The 16866-nt window shown below is 41.1% G+C and overlaps 1 protein-coding gene across 2 annotated transcripts in view; it reads left to right on the top strand.

The window, feature by feature from the left end:
- Positions 1-16866, top strand: part of STAC (SH3 and cysteine rich domain) — a 253811-nt gene that overhangs the window by 22026 nt on the left and 214919 nt on the right. For both annotated transcript variants that reach the window (XM_048950686.1, XM_048950687.1), the window contains exon 2: positions 6746-6830. The gene's annotated coding sequence lies outside the window, so the exon portion shown is untranslated. The remainder of the gene's footprint in view (positions 1-6745; positions 6831-16866) is intronic.

Here is a 16866-nt window from a genome sequence, read left to right on the forward strand (position 1 = left end):
AAATAAGAATTTTCTGAAGAATAGGGCAGAAGCTGAAATCTGAAGGTAGAAATTATCAGTTGAAAATAAGGCACAACATAGTTCTGTGAGAATATGCAACCGCTGGAACTATTTGTGATGCCGCAGTGGGATTTCTGTGATAAAAGGTCTTTACTTTAAACACTGGATGTCTTCATAAATGGTCTGTCTCTCTGAAATGATGTGCTGTTGGTGGCAAGTTCTTGGCCTCTGCTAAAACCTCATATCAGAACTGCTGTGGAAGTGTTTATTGTTATTTTTTCCCACTATTATATGCTGTTTGGCTTCTGAAATGGAGGTTCCTGGCCCTAAGTGTGCACAGGGTGAATCAGAATTGTACTCTCCTGCAGTGTTGTGTAACGTCTTCATCACAAGGTGCTATTTACTATGTCCATGAACAAAGACTACAAACCCTTATTTGAATCTGTTTTTCTTTCTTGTTCTGTAGTTCTGAAGTCTTTTGGGACTTTAAATTGGTTCCCTGAGCTACAATACAAGGTCTGGGCTATATGGCAAAAGTTTCAAAACTCTTATCTGTTTATGACAGGTGTGCACAAAGAGGTACTTGTCTAATTTTAGGGACTGAATAAAATAGTCATGATGCAGGAGAACCTGACTCAATCTGCATTACAGAAGCTTCTCTAAATAGAGGTGCCCTTGAAGAATAGGAGAGATGTGGGATAAACCATCTCAGTAGTAAAAAGCACGTCTTACCCCTTTTCAGACTGGAAAAGTAAGGTGCTGATGTTGGTGTAAGAAAATGCTCAGCAGCTGATGTTTGAGTCATTTCTGACTTTGACTCCTCATGACTTTTTGTGATGCCAGAAATCCCACATTTTGTAAAATGCTTTTCATTTTTGTTTTTTTTTTTTTTTTTTTCATAAAGCAAGACGAAGTGCAAGTCTGATAATTAAAGGAACTTAAACTGGCACTGATTCAAACGCTGTAAATTACATGCACTTTCCATACTAAATCTCCCTCCTTTCCTCCCACTTTAAGCATCCTGTCCTTAAGAAATCCTCCCACAGACTGTGTGAAGAGCAAATTGGAGAAAGAAGCATGCCAGTCTTCTACCCTTTCTTCCATACTCTGTTCGTTTGTCATGGCTGGAAGCAGAATAGCAAGTTATTGGCTGAGCTTCTCTTTGGCTCCTCTGAGACCACTTGTTTCTCAGAGCTATTGTGGGAACCAATGCGTGCGAGATTGCCCAGTGTTTCAGATTTTTGTCCTGTGTGATTGATACCAATGATATACTGGGACCAAGCAGGCACCTAGTCCCTCTTCTTTGAATTATGATTTACTGAGTAAAACAGGCTTTCAGTGACAGTGTTGTTGTGCTTAGTGGCCTATCAACATTCATTTAAACACAAAGCTCATCAGACAAGTTTGAATTAGGCTGCTAATGATTCATGGTAACAGGCAGTCTTGTAGCTTTTTCCCTCTATAAAACTTGGCATGCTCAAGCAGAAGAGACTTGAGACCACACAGTACAGAGTTAAAGAGTGTGGAAAGTGGAAGTGTTGTTTCTGCGTTGAACACTGAAAAGGGCAATTGATCTGAATAATTAAGCTGTAACATATCCTTAGAAATAGCTGATGTGGAAAGTAAGAATACCATATACATATTAGTAATATATTTTAGAAACATAGTTACCTAATTACCTAACAAATACTTTCTCACAAAGCTGCAATAGATTTTGAATGTTCTAAACAATATGGGTATATATTCAACCAATGAGGAACCAGGGAAGAAAGAGATAAGCAGCTGGCCATAGGGGCTAAAAAATGGAACTCTGTTTTCTTGGGATGTACGTGTATTATGGAACACTCAGAGGGATTGCATTGCAAGAAATGATGGAAATTAGGGAAACAAATGCATGTTAGTGAGATCAGAAAAATTTCTCCTTTCTTGGTAATAAGTCAGCTTGCAGAAGGGTAATTATCTAAGGAAAAGCTGATTTCTAGTATTTTAGAAGAGCAGTATTTACTAAGTTCTTACGGTGGATAGTGCTGATGGCATTAGGAGCTCTAGTGAGGTAGCCCAAAGGTACTCATTATAAGTACAGGTTAAGTCCTTAGCAGAAGACAGGTTTTCCTGTGAGCGCTTTCTGTTTGGAGAGGCATCTCCCCTGGGTTGAGGAAGGTTTTTGACTTGGTCCTCGGGTATTTGAGGAGCCTCACTTGTGTTAGGTTACCTGCTTCTTGCATCAGATAGCCTGGGACACACACTGCTTTTGTCTCTGAATTTTAATGATAGGAGAGTTTTTTTAAAAATCTAAGCAGCCTTGGTTTCTGTGGAAGGTAGAGCAAATGAAAGTCATATGTAGAGGCATTAATTACTGATTTGTATAGTTTAATCTTTATTACTTGTCTTTGTTTCTTAGTCTTCTTCCCTTTGACCTTGCTGCTGATCTTTTGTTCCACTTTTGTCACTTAAACCCTTCATGATTATAGTGAGAAGGTGGCTGGAAAAACAGGAGGGAGAACGGCTGTTTACAAGGATGGAGAGTGATAGGACGAGGGGGAATGGTCTTAAACTGAGACAGAAGAGGTTTAGGTTAGATATTAGGAGGAAACTTTTCTCACAGGGTGGTGACACACTGGAACAGGTTGCCCAAGGAGGCTGTGGATGCCCCATCCCTGCAGGCATTCAAGGCCAGGCTGGATGTGGCTCTGGGCAGCCTGGGCTGCTGGTTGGTGGCCCCACACATAGCAGGGGGTTGGAACTGGATGAGCATTGTAGTCCTTTTCATCTCAGGCAGTGCTATGATTCTCATTGACCATTTTTTCTCTAGAGAGTGGTCAGTGAAGTGGATGTGTGACCACATATTATCTCCTACTTGTTGCCCTCCTCATCAAGCTAATTTTTGTTTGGAGCCAGTTGGTTGCTGAAGGTGAGAGTAGAGCTCAGGAGAATTGCATTTCCCATGCAAATTCATTCATTCAGAGCTAGCTGTCCTCTCTTTTTTTTTTTTTTTTTTTTTTTTGTATTTGACCTGTTTTTATATGATGAATTTCTTCTGGAGCTTGAAGGATTCCACTGCAGCAGGAGTCTTAGGAGTAACTTCTTTGCTGTTAAATTTCACTTAACTGCTATATTAATTTCTAGGAATATCTTAAGCATAGGCTTTGGAGCCATATATTCTTTGTGGCTCCTTGAGAACCTTCTTAATTTGTTAAACACAACCTTATGAGTTTTAGGGTTTTTTTGAGAAATCCTTTGAGGAATACCTGTGTGTCACTGGTGTGTTCAGCTGTACTTCTGCAGGGAAACTGCTTTGGTTGCTGGGAGCTTAGCTGTGTGCCGGGGCATCTCAGCCTGTTAACTTCTTACCAAATGGAAAAAAGAAACTTCAGCTCCAGACATGCTTTGCTTTTAGAATTGGGCTGTGGAGCTGGCCAAGGCAGCAATTACTTGTATTTTAGCTAGTGCTGCACATTGACTGTGGATACATTAGCTTTAGTGGAGATTATTTAGAGTCTCAGTAGCTTAAAAGCAGAAATCACTTATATTCATATTGGATATTATTATGGATTCAGGAGAGTTGGCCATAAAAACACTTAGCTTCCTGTAACAAAAGGACTCCTAGCCAAGCAAGTAAAATGTTAATGAGACAGCGAGCACTCATTTTCATGCCTGTAGCCTTTCCCTTCAAGGTTTTGCTGCTTCATACTGAGGTTCATTAGAGTGGAAATGGTTGACTTTAAGAAAGAAACACCAGCTAAATTGCTAGGGTGTAGAATTTCCTTTCAGATCATAATTATAGGTGATCAACAGAGTGTATAATTAGTAAGTTGGGTGAAGGATATTTCCAGAACAGTCAGCAGCAATTTCTTCCCTACTGTTCTTTTCTCTGCTCTGAGGACCTTTTGTCTGCTTTGGTAGGTGTGGCTCTTCAAGCTCAGGAAAGAAAGATGCAATGTAAGTTTTGATATAAGTGATGCTAATAATAGAACAAAGTTGTGGAGAAATATTCCATCTTCATAGTAATAGGCGTCAGTGACTTTCATCATGTTTCTAACCCTTGAATAAAGATAGTGGTCCGTAGAGGAAAACAGGCTCATTTCTGGCCCCTTGACAAACCTGTGAGACTCTCTCTGGCACCAGGATTTGTAGTTGCACAGCAAAAATGTGAGAAGCTGTCATTGTTTTCAAATATAATATGAATGCCTAGGCTGTTTCCTGGTACCATGAATAATTCATGGCATAATTCAATGAATCTGTCCAGCTTGGCTAAAAATAGCTGGGTAAACTGAGTGCTTCTGACCTTAAGAAACAAAATCTGTCTCAAATATAAAATAAATAAATGAATAACCATAGAAAAATTCTGCAGAAGCAAAGATGTCAGTCTATAAAGATATGCTTGGTATCCTGAAATGAAGAAAGACTCATTTTTTTCCTTTTTTTTTTTTTTTTGAAGAGATTTTCATCTATTTCAGAGTTGTTCGGCTATAAGAATGAACATTTCTCTTAATTAGGATGGGTCAAAGCTTTTGGATGAGTCTCCCTGCCCCTTGCATTAGCTAGCACACAGGCATGGGTTTGCTGTGCTGTTGACTAGCAGCCATCTCCTCCTCTCCTGCTGATCCCCAGCAGATGAGCACTGCAGGAACCATGGCTGTGAAAGCATTAGGGTTGGCATCCAGCACAAGGACCTTAGTTGGAGCCTGAGCTCCCTGCGTGCTGAGACCTAGAGTGTTAGGTCCTTACTGTCTGGTGTCAGGGCTGTGGCTGCATCCAGAATGGGTCCCTCTTTCTGACAGCACTTGCTTTTCCAACCTTAATGATTCTGTGATGCTGTGTGATGAGACCATACATTAATTTGGTATTGTGCTCTCCTTAAAGATTTTCTGTCTGGTGATTACATGGTCTTTCACAGTGCTTGCAATTGATTTGGTGGTATGGGAATCATCTGGCTTTTGTAATCATAGAATCATTAAGGTTGAAAAAAATTTCTGAGATCATCTTGTCTGACTGTCTGCTTTCCACCAATATTGCTTACTAAACCACATCCCTCAGTGCCACATCTGCTTGGTTCTTGAACACTTCTGGGGACAATGACTCCATCACCTCTCTGAGTAGCCTGTGCCAGTGCCTCACTGCTCTTTCAGAGTAGTTTTTCCTAATAGCAAACTTAAATCTCCCCTGGTGCAACTGGAGGCCATTCCCTCTCATCACTGTTGCATGGGGAAGAGGCCAACCTTCACCAGATGGGGATAGCAAGAACTGTGCAATAGTAAGTGATGCACAGAGCTGGTTGGAGCTGCTATGGCCTTGTAGCAGGTGTGCAGGACACTCATATCCAGAACCAAGCACCTTCAGCAGGGTAACATCCTCAAACAGGTAGCTTTAAACTCTGCTCATACAGGACGCTCTCAGCCATAATGATCAGGTACTGTCACCTAGATAACACTAGCAACGTTGCCTCAGAAGTATTTTTCTGTTACAAATTTGGGCAGAATTCTGGGAAACAGTAATGGCTATTCAATTCAATGCAGTGTGGTAACTCGTGGTAGAAAGTGAGTTTGAACATGAGGACTCTAGATTTTGCATTTTTCTATTGGTATAAAGGCTAAATTGTGCTATAGCACCAGCTGAAAAGGCAGAAAAAATAAATCTCTGATCTGATACTGCAGATTTCAGACTTCTTGCATAGGCATGGGTTACAGGAAATCCACTAAAACCACTAATACGGTCCTGGTCCTATCTGTTCCCTTCCTATCATGTACTGAACGCACAGTACTCTGACCAACCACAGGTATAAACAGCCATGATGATGGTTTTTTGCTGGTGCCTAGAAATAGCAACAAAGGAAGCAGTGTGGGTATGGCTGCCCCACTATGCAAGAGGACTGTCCAGCTGCAAGTGCAAGCATATTGCACCCTTCAGCTGGCTGAAATGGACAAAATTTTCCTATTAAACATTAATGCAATAAAAATAAAATGTCATAGAAAATGCCTGCTTTTTCCATATAAGCATATTTTTGGGTCTTTCATTGAAAACCTAGATTCCACAAGATCTGTAAGTTTAGACTAGATTGGGGGGAATTTTACTTTCTGTTGTTTATATGCTTAGTTTTGACATTGAAAGCTTTCAGCACACTTAATGTCTTCTGAAAAAAATGGGAATAAATGATGATTTGCTTTGGCAGAGGAAAGATGGGGCAGGGAGGAGAGGAGTTACTCTGGTCATCTGCTCTATCTTTGTGCTGCTTCTGACAGGGATTTTGTTTGATGCAGCAGAAAAGTAAAGCTGAATGTTCACCCTATAGAGCTTCCAAGGGAGAGATTTTAAGTATGTTTTTAAATAAATGGTACCTTCATAGTTTATTCACAGTTAGCATGCTAACAGAAAATAGAAGGAGCTATACCAGTTATTTCAACAAAGCTTTGGTTGTTTTCCAATCCAGCTCCTGTCAATAGAAAAATAGGACTCCATAATTTTGTCCAGAGCTTTACCCAAATGAAATGTTTACTTAGTGAATGCTATTGGATTTAAGTATGAGTGCTTTGTTTTCACATGTTGCTTTTTTTGTTGATTTGCACTGATAGCTAAGACTGTAAATTTGGGGTGTGCTTGACTCTACAGCATAAATTATATCTGTAGCAGCTACTGATCGTTCCATGCAATGTGGCATTGTGAGTTGTTTTCCTTTACTGAACTCCCTATGAGTCTCAGTCCCTCTGCCACTTAAATCATAATTTCTTTTTTTTTCTTTTTTCCAAAGGGAGCACGTGTTTTACCTATTTCCCTTGAGCTGGATCTTCAGTACTTGACAGAACTTGGCTGTGTGATTTTTCTGGAATTCACAGGTAAAATGTTCATGTTCCCGAATCTGAGACCTGAACTGTCACCTCTTAATTTCCCAAGTGTCAGAGCTGGTGGGCTAACATGAAGTAATGCTCAATGCCATTTCATTAGCTGAAACTGATTTTGGAGAGATCTGCCCCTCTGGTTCAATCTCTTGGGCTGGAAATTTCCACATGGAGGCTTGGGTTACAGTCTATGATATATAGCCAGTGCTTTGAGTAGGATGTGTTTGTTCAGAGTATCAGGGCCCAGAAATGTTGCTCTGGGAAGGAGCCCATGTGGATGTGGTATTAGTGCCAGGGACTCTGGAGATGGGAGTTTTGCTTCTGGTGTTGTCCTGGGCTGACTTTGTGGACCAAGTGCACTAACACCACCCCGAGGTCTACTGTGCAATGAAATGCTCCCCTCTAAAAAAGGCCCACTTCAGAGCTCCCTCTTCCATGCACTGAACCATGGGGAGCATACAGTGCACAGAAGATGCCTTCTGAGAGGTGTGCCTGTGCCAATAGCTGTGGTGTGAGTGGCCAAGTCCTGTTTCTTCCTTCCTTTATAAGCTGTAGAGATTCTTAGGATGCAGTGTTCTTTCCTTCATTCCATCTTTTATGTTAGGAGTCCTATGCTAGTGGGAGATTTGTGACTCCAACTGAGTTCTGTGTCTGTTTGGAGAGCTGATGTGTTTTTAAATGGCTCTTGTGAGAATGCATGCCTGGTGTAAAAGCAGCTCTGCATCTCAAACCAAAAACATCTTCCTTGTTTAACAAGTAAGAAGTGGTGTCTGACTGCCTGAAGCCTGCGTTAGGCCTCTTGCTTCTTTTGCTTCTGGTGGCGCACACAAAATTGTTGCTCTGTAAAAAATGAAATTGCTGTCTATTTCTCCAGGGATTGCTGAGTGCCTTGAGTATCACACTGAGCTTGCAGTAGGCCAGGGCTGTAGACAGGATGGAGAACTGATGCCCTCTATTGTTGGAAAAATAAAAATAAAAATCTGCAGCATAGCTAATTTTTTTTTCTCCATCCTTTCTTAAATTTCTAATTTTTTTCTTTGTTTTAATGTTTACCTTTTCATGAAGTTGGCTGCGTGCAGCTTCACCGCTAACAGATGGCTGGTTTCATCTGGCCACCTGAGGGTCTCTGTCACCAAGCAAATTCTTGTCACAAGCGGTCAGCAGGGCATGGCTTCTCATCTCTGCTGTCCCCCTGCCAAGGCATGAAGCAGAAAATCAGCCATGCAAATCTTTGTGCATTATATGTCCAGCATCGCTGTGTGCTGACAGAGTTCCAGATGGCTGAGGCACGCATCCTCTGGCTCTCCAGCACCTAAAGGACAGTGTTGCCACCTGTTTTGTGAAATACAGGTTGGCTACTGAAGTCTGGTTTGCAGAGATTATGCTGTATGGAGGCTATAGTAAGATAATGACCTCTTACATTCTTCTCCCAGCAAGTGTTTTGTAGTTACTAACTAGTTTCACTGTAGATAGTGGCAGGTTTTTTTCCACCCCCACCCCCCCCTTTCTGATCCTGCAGCTTCTTTGCAGAAAGCTCTGTAGCAGCTTTAAGTCATGAAGCCTCACTTACTCCTATTTTATTCTGAACACAAAGCCATCCAGTTCATCAGCATTAACTGCTTCTGATGCATCCCAGACAATGAAATGATGGCTGTCGGGGCTATTAGGAGAAGCCTCCATGGGCTGCTAGATGCAGAATTTATGGTCTGTCTTTAACCTTTTGGAAATGGAGAAATGTCTCATTATCTAAAATGATAGCATTGTACACTGGAGAGTTTTGCTATTTGAACTACTTAACCAACCCCACTTCCAAGATTATTTTTTTTATGCTTAAAACCTGAATCTACAAGAATTGTTATTCCTGTAGGTGAGAATTCTTCTACCACACATATAGAGGAGGGGTATAAATCCATGTGGCTTCCAGTCTGTCATTCAAAGTGATCTGCTCTCTTGTTGCACCCCATATACCTTCTGTTAATAGTAGCTCTTTCAAAATTTCACCTATGGAAGAATAGCTTTTGGTATTGTGTGTTTCACTTGGTAGAATAGAAGGGTCTGCCTTGTACCCAAGAAAAGGCAGAGATAACTGAAAAGGTTATTACATGAGTTTGTTGCAGAACTGATCTGAGGAGCAGACTTGCACTCTTGAGGGAATTTCTTGGGCTGTTGTTTTGATGTAGTGCATGCTCCGAGGCAGCAGTAGTGAATGAGAACAGGTCTGTGTGTTGCTTGGCTGACTTCTGGTTCTGGTCAGAGAAAGTATCAGTAATAGTAATAAAGGATTAAATAAATAAAGCCACAAAGTGATTTACCTCCATCTCTCAGGGAACATAGTTCAGCATTGCAGAAAAAAGCTCATCCTTCCTCTGGAAAGCTAGCTTGTCCCCACGTGCAGTGATGCCAGACTGAGGTGCTCTGCTGTTTTGCCTTGAGGCAGGCTGTACCACACAGGGCACAGCACAGATTGGCAGTGCAGCTCTGTGACCTGTTCTAGGAAATGCCAATAAGCAGTGCAACTTCAGGCCCTTTCTTTTCCAGCTCCTTGGATTTATCCTTGACCAGTCTCTGTACCATCTTGCTGTCCTCAAAAGGGTCATAAAAATTGTATTAAAAACCTGTGCCTTAACAGAAAGGTGTTCAGACAGATCATACTGCTATTTTAACTGGCTTAATTTTATACATTCTTTCCCTTTCTGTGCTGCAAGGATTTCTGCTTTGTGGGAATTCTCACACAGCCGCATGTTTTATTGTAGTGCTAATTCTCAGGGGAAGTTTTCAGGAGCTGCAAGAATATTTTCCCTTTCTTTTAATCCACTATGAAGTCAGCCCTTGAAACTGATTTGCTCCCAGACAACAATACCACTTAGGAGTGATACTTGGAATGAGGTGGGCTCCCATTGCAAAGCCATCCTGCTAGCCCTGTAACATCAGAGATGCCACAGTAGATGGGAGTCAGTACATATCAAGGTCTCCTTCACAGATGCACAAAAATAGGTAATTGTTCATAAGTTGTTGTTACGCTGCTTTTATTTCCTTGCTGATGAGCTCTTAGCTGAGAAGGCTCATACTTAGAGTGAAAAGAAAGAGGATAATGTTGTGTTCTGCCGGGTAATACAGTCAACTAGTACTGCGGGTGCGTGGTCAAAACTGATAGGTTTTCTTACATGTTCAGAGGACACTTCCTCGATACTTGCTCCTTACAGGTCCACCAGGTTCATGCTGTCTGCTAGCCATTTTAAAGCAGATGATAGAGTTGTTTACCTTCTGAGACTGTGAAATAAATAGCGTAAGTGTTTTCAGTGTTGAGGATGAATGCCATGTGTGTCAAATCCGAATACAAACCTCCCAGCTCTCCAGACCTGAATTTTGATCCCGTTAACTCCCCCAGTGTGAAATAATAGCTCGGCAACTGCATTAAACTCCAGTTGTTGCAACAAGCAGGTACAGAATGGGTTCATATTGCATTCTAATATACATGAGCCCACACTACACAGAGCTGTACCATGTGGGTGCTCTAAGGATACGAGTGGGATTTCAGCCCACGTTATTCCTGGGAGCAGTTGGGAAAGTTGACTCTTCTCCAGCAAGTAGATATACTTCCTCAAGAGGGTATGATCTCCCCAGTAGGGTGGTACTTGGTTTCCAACATGCAAGTGCAAGTAGGACACACTTGTGCCTCTTGAAAGATTTAAGATGCTCAGCGTAAGTCATCTTGCCTTTGCTGACAGGCTGATGGAGTACTATTGAATAACTGGCATCCATCCATCCCCATTGCCGTTTATGGGCAGATAAATTAAGCCTTTAGGATACTTTTTCTTTGTGCCAGCCTGTGTAGCACTCGGACTTTTCCCATTCATAAGTCAGATGCCTTGTGTTAGAGTTCTGTGTAACAAATGCTATTCCAGTATAGGTTAAATGCTGATGTAATGGCATCCAGAGAGACTGTACAAAGGTGAGTGATAAAGGCAGCTGGTATGTAAGGAGTATAGGACACTACTGGATGGCTATGAAACCTTTCACTGTGATCCAGTAAGTACCTGCTGTGGTTTGCATTCCAGCTGTGAATTGAAGGAAACCCTAAACTTGGTCCCCCACACTGAGGAATCTGAACTTACTTAATCTTGCATTCATTCAGTAACCAGGCATTAAAGTGTTGAGTTACTTCCATAACTAGTGGAAAGATTGTCATGAAATCAAGTTAATGTGCATTTATTTCTGTCCATGTTTGAATTGCAGGTCTTGATCATCATCTAATGCTCTGGAAGTATAGCTCATATTTTACATATTTTATTACTAACAGCGCAGAGGTCATACTAAATGGGAATAGGAGCCACGATTTCCCATGCTGGCCTCTACATTACAACGTATGAGCAATCCGGTGGCTTCACAGCACAGATGGGATCATGGGGAAAGCTGTTTTGCATTTGTACTGCAGCTCTAAAGGCCAAGAAACTTCTCTGCTCAGGAGAAAGAGTGCACCTTCAGAATTTCTTGATGGGAGTGGAAGGGGTCACCCACATCCCCATTCTTATTGCTCAGTTGGTAGACCATTTTGAAATACAGTTGAATCTTTATTCTGTTAGTACAAACTCACCTTCCTATCAGTGTCTAGATTTCTGTATATACCTTGGCTCTCACTCTCATTCATTAAGTATACTGTCCTTTAATCTTGACTGTAAATGTTTATCTTCCTTTTCAGAGTTGTACATAGAAACTCCTTTCTGCCATTCTGAATTGGCAGAAAGAACTTCTCCCCTGCTTTCCATGACAGGACAAGTTTTTTACTGCAGATGAATTGGAAGAAGAGTGAAACAATGCAGTCTAGCCTCGATTCTAAACTTGTCATTGATACAGCACAGGCTGCTTGAATGGGAGCAGAGCTGTCCCTGCTTCCTCCTTTAAAGAATATGTCCTGCATTTTGATCAAATTAGGTTATTTTTATTACCTTTCTCCTTATGTTAAAACATGTTTTATCCTGGTTTTGCCGCCCTCCTGTAGGTACTCTCTCAGGTTTTTGCAGCTTTCCAAGTATTCTGGGAATGCTTCACAAGAAGCAGTTGTGCAGTGTCTTTCTGCACAACTCTCTACACACTTTCACAGACGCATCCTCCATACTGTTTTCTTTTTCTCCAATTTGTGTCAGGATGTAGCATGACAGAATGTGGAGAAAAGTGTGCCTCTGTGTTGAGAGGGGTAAGAGTACTGCACCCCAATTTCCCAATTCCTTTTGCCTAGGTGCAGTGGCAAACTTTCTCTTAGAATTCATGGCAAAACTCCAGTTGAATTTCACAGGGTATTTATAGCAGGATAGCTGTGTCACTGGAGCACCCAAACTTGGCTGTATTATGGAATAGAAGCTTTAAAGCACCCTGTAAAATGGCAAGCAGAGACAGCAGCAAAGTATATAGGACAGACTTCCATTCTAACCATATAAAAGTTTTTTTGGGGGGGGGGCAGGAGGGGAGGGAGCTGAGAACAGCCTACACTATCAGGTAATAATCTTTTTTTTCTAATGTTCTGTCCCAGCAAAATAAAGTGCTACTTAAAGGTGTACATAAAGAGGATTTAATTTTGTAGACATAAGCTTCAATTTTATTTCCTCTTTGCAGAGACTCTAAAACAGCAGCTGTGAGGTGATGGTGGTGGTGGGTGGCTTTTTTTTTTCCCAACGTTTTTTTGGAGTGAGCCATCTGAGAGCTTCTGTGTGCAGAACAGGAGGTGGAGCTGTTTCCTAGCAGTAAACCAATGCATTCTGCAATTTAATGCTGGAAGTGGTGGCATGTTGTCCTTGATCCTGTTTTTCTCTCCATGATTACAGCCCCCCTCTAATACCACTCTACCCCTGAAAATAACCTCTTCATTAAGCCCAGCAGCACATCAGGATGATGCTTAATTCACTATCTGAGTTTGCGATTAATGGAATCGATAACCAGCAATCCTTTGCTTATGTCACTGGTGTAAGCAGCTCTCAGAAGTGACAGCTGCTTGTTTTGAGGTGAAAGAAAGATTATGAGGCTTACAGCTGTGTGTACGTTTCAGTCACAGGCAACAGAAGAATTTGTCTTCCTAGCTTCTATTACTTTATTTTTAGTCTCCCCTCTGTAAGTTCATATATTTATTCTCAGACATCTAAATTAAAAGCAACTGTTCTTTTCTTTGTCTTCATAAGAAAAGGTGGCCTATGGGGTAATGCTCCATGTGTGCGTGCATGTATGTTGGTTAGCCTATGGCAATTGTGAACTACTGGTCTGTTCTAGTTGCACTTGGTAGAAAAGCAGAGGTCTTAACAACAATTAGATTCCTGCAAGTAGTGCAGAAATTAGCAGCTGGGTAATAGAGGAAAAATCTCTCTTGACACTCTTGGAGAGACACCATCCGTGTTCATCCTTTACCAAACATGACAAAATCGACTTAGAAATACATACCTTTTGGGATAATTGCCTCATTGATTTTGTTGTTCCTGGAATTCTTTTTGTTTGGTTGTGTACTTAAGAATCATTTTAAAAAATACAAGTAAAATATTTTACTTGTGTGCTAAGAAATCGAAGGCTGTTCTGCAAGGAGAACCTGCACTGGAATCAGTGGTGAGTTTTTGGGATTTTTTTGTTTGCTTGGAAGATGTACTAAATATAGAAATCATGCCATCCACTTCCTGGTTCTGGTGGGAAGCAGAATAAGAAAGAGAATCCAGTTTTCTGACTACTTAGAAGCAGGGATGTGGCAAGTGAGAACATGTATTAGCATAAAGCTATGCTATCTCATCTCTTTTATTCCCAAGAATTGACTCACATGCACTGAAAGTATTTGGTAGGTTACCTTTCTTCCTTACTTCAAACCACATGTGGGCTAACCTGATCTACAAATAGGATGTGAGTAGTGTTTTGCACAGGTTTCCCATCCTTTTCACTATGTTCTCATGGTATGCACTGATAATGTTATCATCAGTGCACTGATGTCTCTCTCCACACATGGAGGTATCTTGCAGCATGGCATCTGTCAGCATGGCTGCTAACCCAACTCATGTTGCAAACAGCATGATGTTTGCCCTGAGCATGACTTTGTTTAGTAATGGAAAGACCTTTAGGCTTGTGGCTTTTGAGATCTGACCAAAGGAAATGCTTCAGGTTGGCTGATTACTCCATCTGCTAGGAATGGTCAGCCTTGCTAGTAAAGGTTGGGTCCACCCTCCCCTCCATCCTGGGCTGAGCTAGGAGCTAAGAGCAGAGTTACATCAATGTATTCCAAACAGATATGTGCTCCAATGAAAAACAGAAAACGCCCCATGTAATTAATCTTATTGTGAATGTGAATTATCTGGTTGCTCTTTTTTCCTCTTTCTGAGTGGTCAGCTAGTTCATGGGGTCAAAAAATGCCGTGTTACTTTGGATGCATCTTTGCTCCTTGTCTGTCAACGCTGAGCCGTGTTTTAGTGCTTGATATTTTGCACAGCCTGTCTGACCCACTGTTGTTTTTTCAGCATTGTCCTCAAATCTATCTTCTGCCATTTACATTTTGCTGACTACCACATTTGACAAATGCAACAAGAATTGTTCACATCTCATCTAGTGTAATAAGGAACAGTCGTCATATCCTATACACTTCAGTCCTGTTAAATTGAAGACCAGTCTACAAATATTACTAGATGCTTTCTTATTCAATTTGTTGCAGAAGCAAATGCAGCATTTTTAATGGAGCTTTATACTGTGAAGGTTATTCCAAAATACTGACATAATATAGCTAGACTGTGTGTATGTTTGTATATGTATGTGCATATATAGTTTATCCTGAGCCCAAATAGCTACTTGTTCATAAGTTCATGGGTCGCATCTCAAATGTATTATCTGAAAATGCAGTATGTGCAGACAGAACGGCTGAGCAGGAGAGGTAGCTCAGGAAACAGTGCTTTGGTTTAGGCTGCAGTTTCAATTTGTCAGAATTCTCTCATCTTTATGCTGTATGTTTGTGTACCAAGCTCTTCTTGAGAAGGGACAGTCCTAAGTTGCAAGGGAACAAGGCTTACTTGCTCTCCTGTTTCAAAGCTCTAGGCGCTGCTGTGATTCAGGTGAATGGCTGTGGAGTTGCACTTGCTTACAGGAATTCACTGTTGAAGCAGAGTGCACACAGGCTGCTGTCCCACCCTCACAGCATAGGGCTGGGCCTGTTTGTTCCTCCATCCTCACCTCTAATGCAAACATGGAGGACGTCTCCTTACCGCTGTCACCACCACCTGGGTCTCCCAAACCCTTTCCACCATGAAAGGCTGGTCCAGCTGCTCCCTCTCTTGAGCTCTGCCCAGCCAAGCTGTGACAGGGCAGTCTGGTTTCTTGTGTGCAATGTTGGCTTCCCACCCTGCACCTTTGCTTGCTCCAGGTTCACAACACTATAAAGGATTGTATTTTCTAATAGATGGGCTGGATGCAGCACATTGACTCTGTGTGGCTACAGGTTTTATGTTTACCATGGGCTTGAGGGGTGGTTGTTTTGGTGTTGGTTTTTTTTTTTTTTTTGCCTTGAGTTAATGAGACCTTGGGATGCAGACCTTTAAATATGGGTCATTAAAAAAAAAACCAACAACCAAGCCAACTCCCAAAATCTGCTTGAACAGAGGAACATGTACAATTTCAGCATTATTTATTAGCCAATTTATTTAGCTGTGAAAAACTGCTGAAGACATGATGAATACGTTTTCTTGAAAATTCAATGGAGATTATATAATGAGAAGAAAAAGAGCATGTCATCTTTTTCTTCCTGAGAAGTATTTTCAGTCCTTGCTTCCATGAGTGAAGAGGCTAACAAACTCTTATTTCATGGAAAAAAAATGCTCTGATGTATTGTAAGCTTACTGTAATGGATGAAATCCTAATAAGTGTAATTGTGTATTAAGCAATAGAGTATGTACTTTCAAATATTTTGAGGTGAGTTTTCCTTTTTCTACATTTGTGAGGTGAAAGGATATCTTCACTAATCAGAATGGCAAAGACCTCACTGGTATGTATTGCCAGTAATGAAGTTTTCCAGCATCTTTTCCTGCTCTGGAAATTGTAGATACTTGGTTGAGAACAGAATTCTTATCTGCTACTATTATGCTCCCTAGGAGTAGATTTATGCTAGAAATGATCTGGCCTCGGAAAGGTTTTCATATGCTCTGGAAGGAGACAGAAAATGCTGCTATGTAGATATTATTGTAGCTGAGAAGGAAGTCCTTAAAGCTGGCAGATGTGGAAACCACAAGTTTGAGTTGTTCTATCTCAATCCAGTGTGTTTTAGACAATTTCCTTTTTTAAATTTTTTTGTTAAACTTTTGGTTTGGCAAATCTATCATTTCTCAATCTGGCTGAACTCTGCCATGAGATTTGATGCGAGATAGACAGGTCTACTTGTCCTAAGGAAGTAGTAGGCTCTGCCTACAATAAGAAGGATGAAAGCTTTCCAAGGAGGTGGTCTATCTTCTCTGAGATAAATCTGACATGAAGAGATGTCTGCCTAAAGAATAGGAACTTGGCATTTTTTAAGTTATGATCTAATGTGCACAAACATGTGACTTAAATGAGGCAATGGAATTCATATCATGCTCTTAGTCTAGGTTCCTAGAAAAGCTTGTGTCTGTTTCTTGATTCTTTAAAGCAGGAAAAGTTCTGCTCATATGTGATGGTAAATCTGTCTCCATGGCAAACGTCTAGCCATTAATCAGGGTCCTTACCATCGTTAAATATGAAAAATATTTTGGACCATTCTTCAAAGCACACTGATATCCTGGAGTCTTAAACACAAATAGGTCTGAAATCTAAGAACTTTGCATCTGCATGACTGAACTGAAAATGTATGAGATTGTCCCTGTCTGGAGTGACTGAAACACTGGCTAGGGGGAGACTGAATGGTCTTTCAAGGTTGCATGTACTTGTTTATAGCACAGAGCAAGTTTAATTTTCTTGCCTTTGCATCACCAAGGTCAGCAAGTTCATGCCGTTAAACACTTCTGCCACATGAAAGCACTGGCACACAGTAAGCAAATTACTTCTCAGTCTTCACTTT

Source organism: Lagopus muta, chromosome 7, assembly GCF_023343835.1.
Source record: "Lagopus muta isolate bLagMut1 chromosome 7, bLagMut1 primary, whole genome shotgun sequence".
Lineage (NCBI taxonomy): Eukaryota > Metazoa > Chordata > Aves > Galliformes > Phasianidae > Lagopus > Lagopus muta.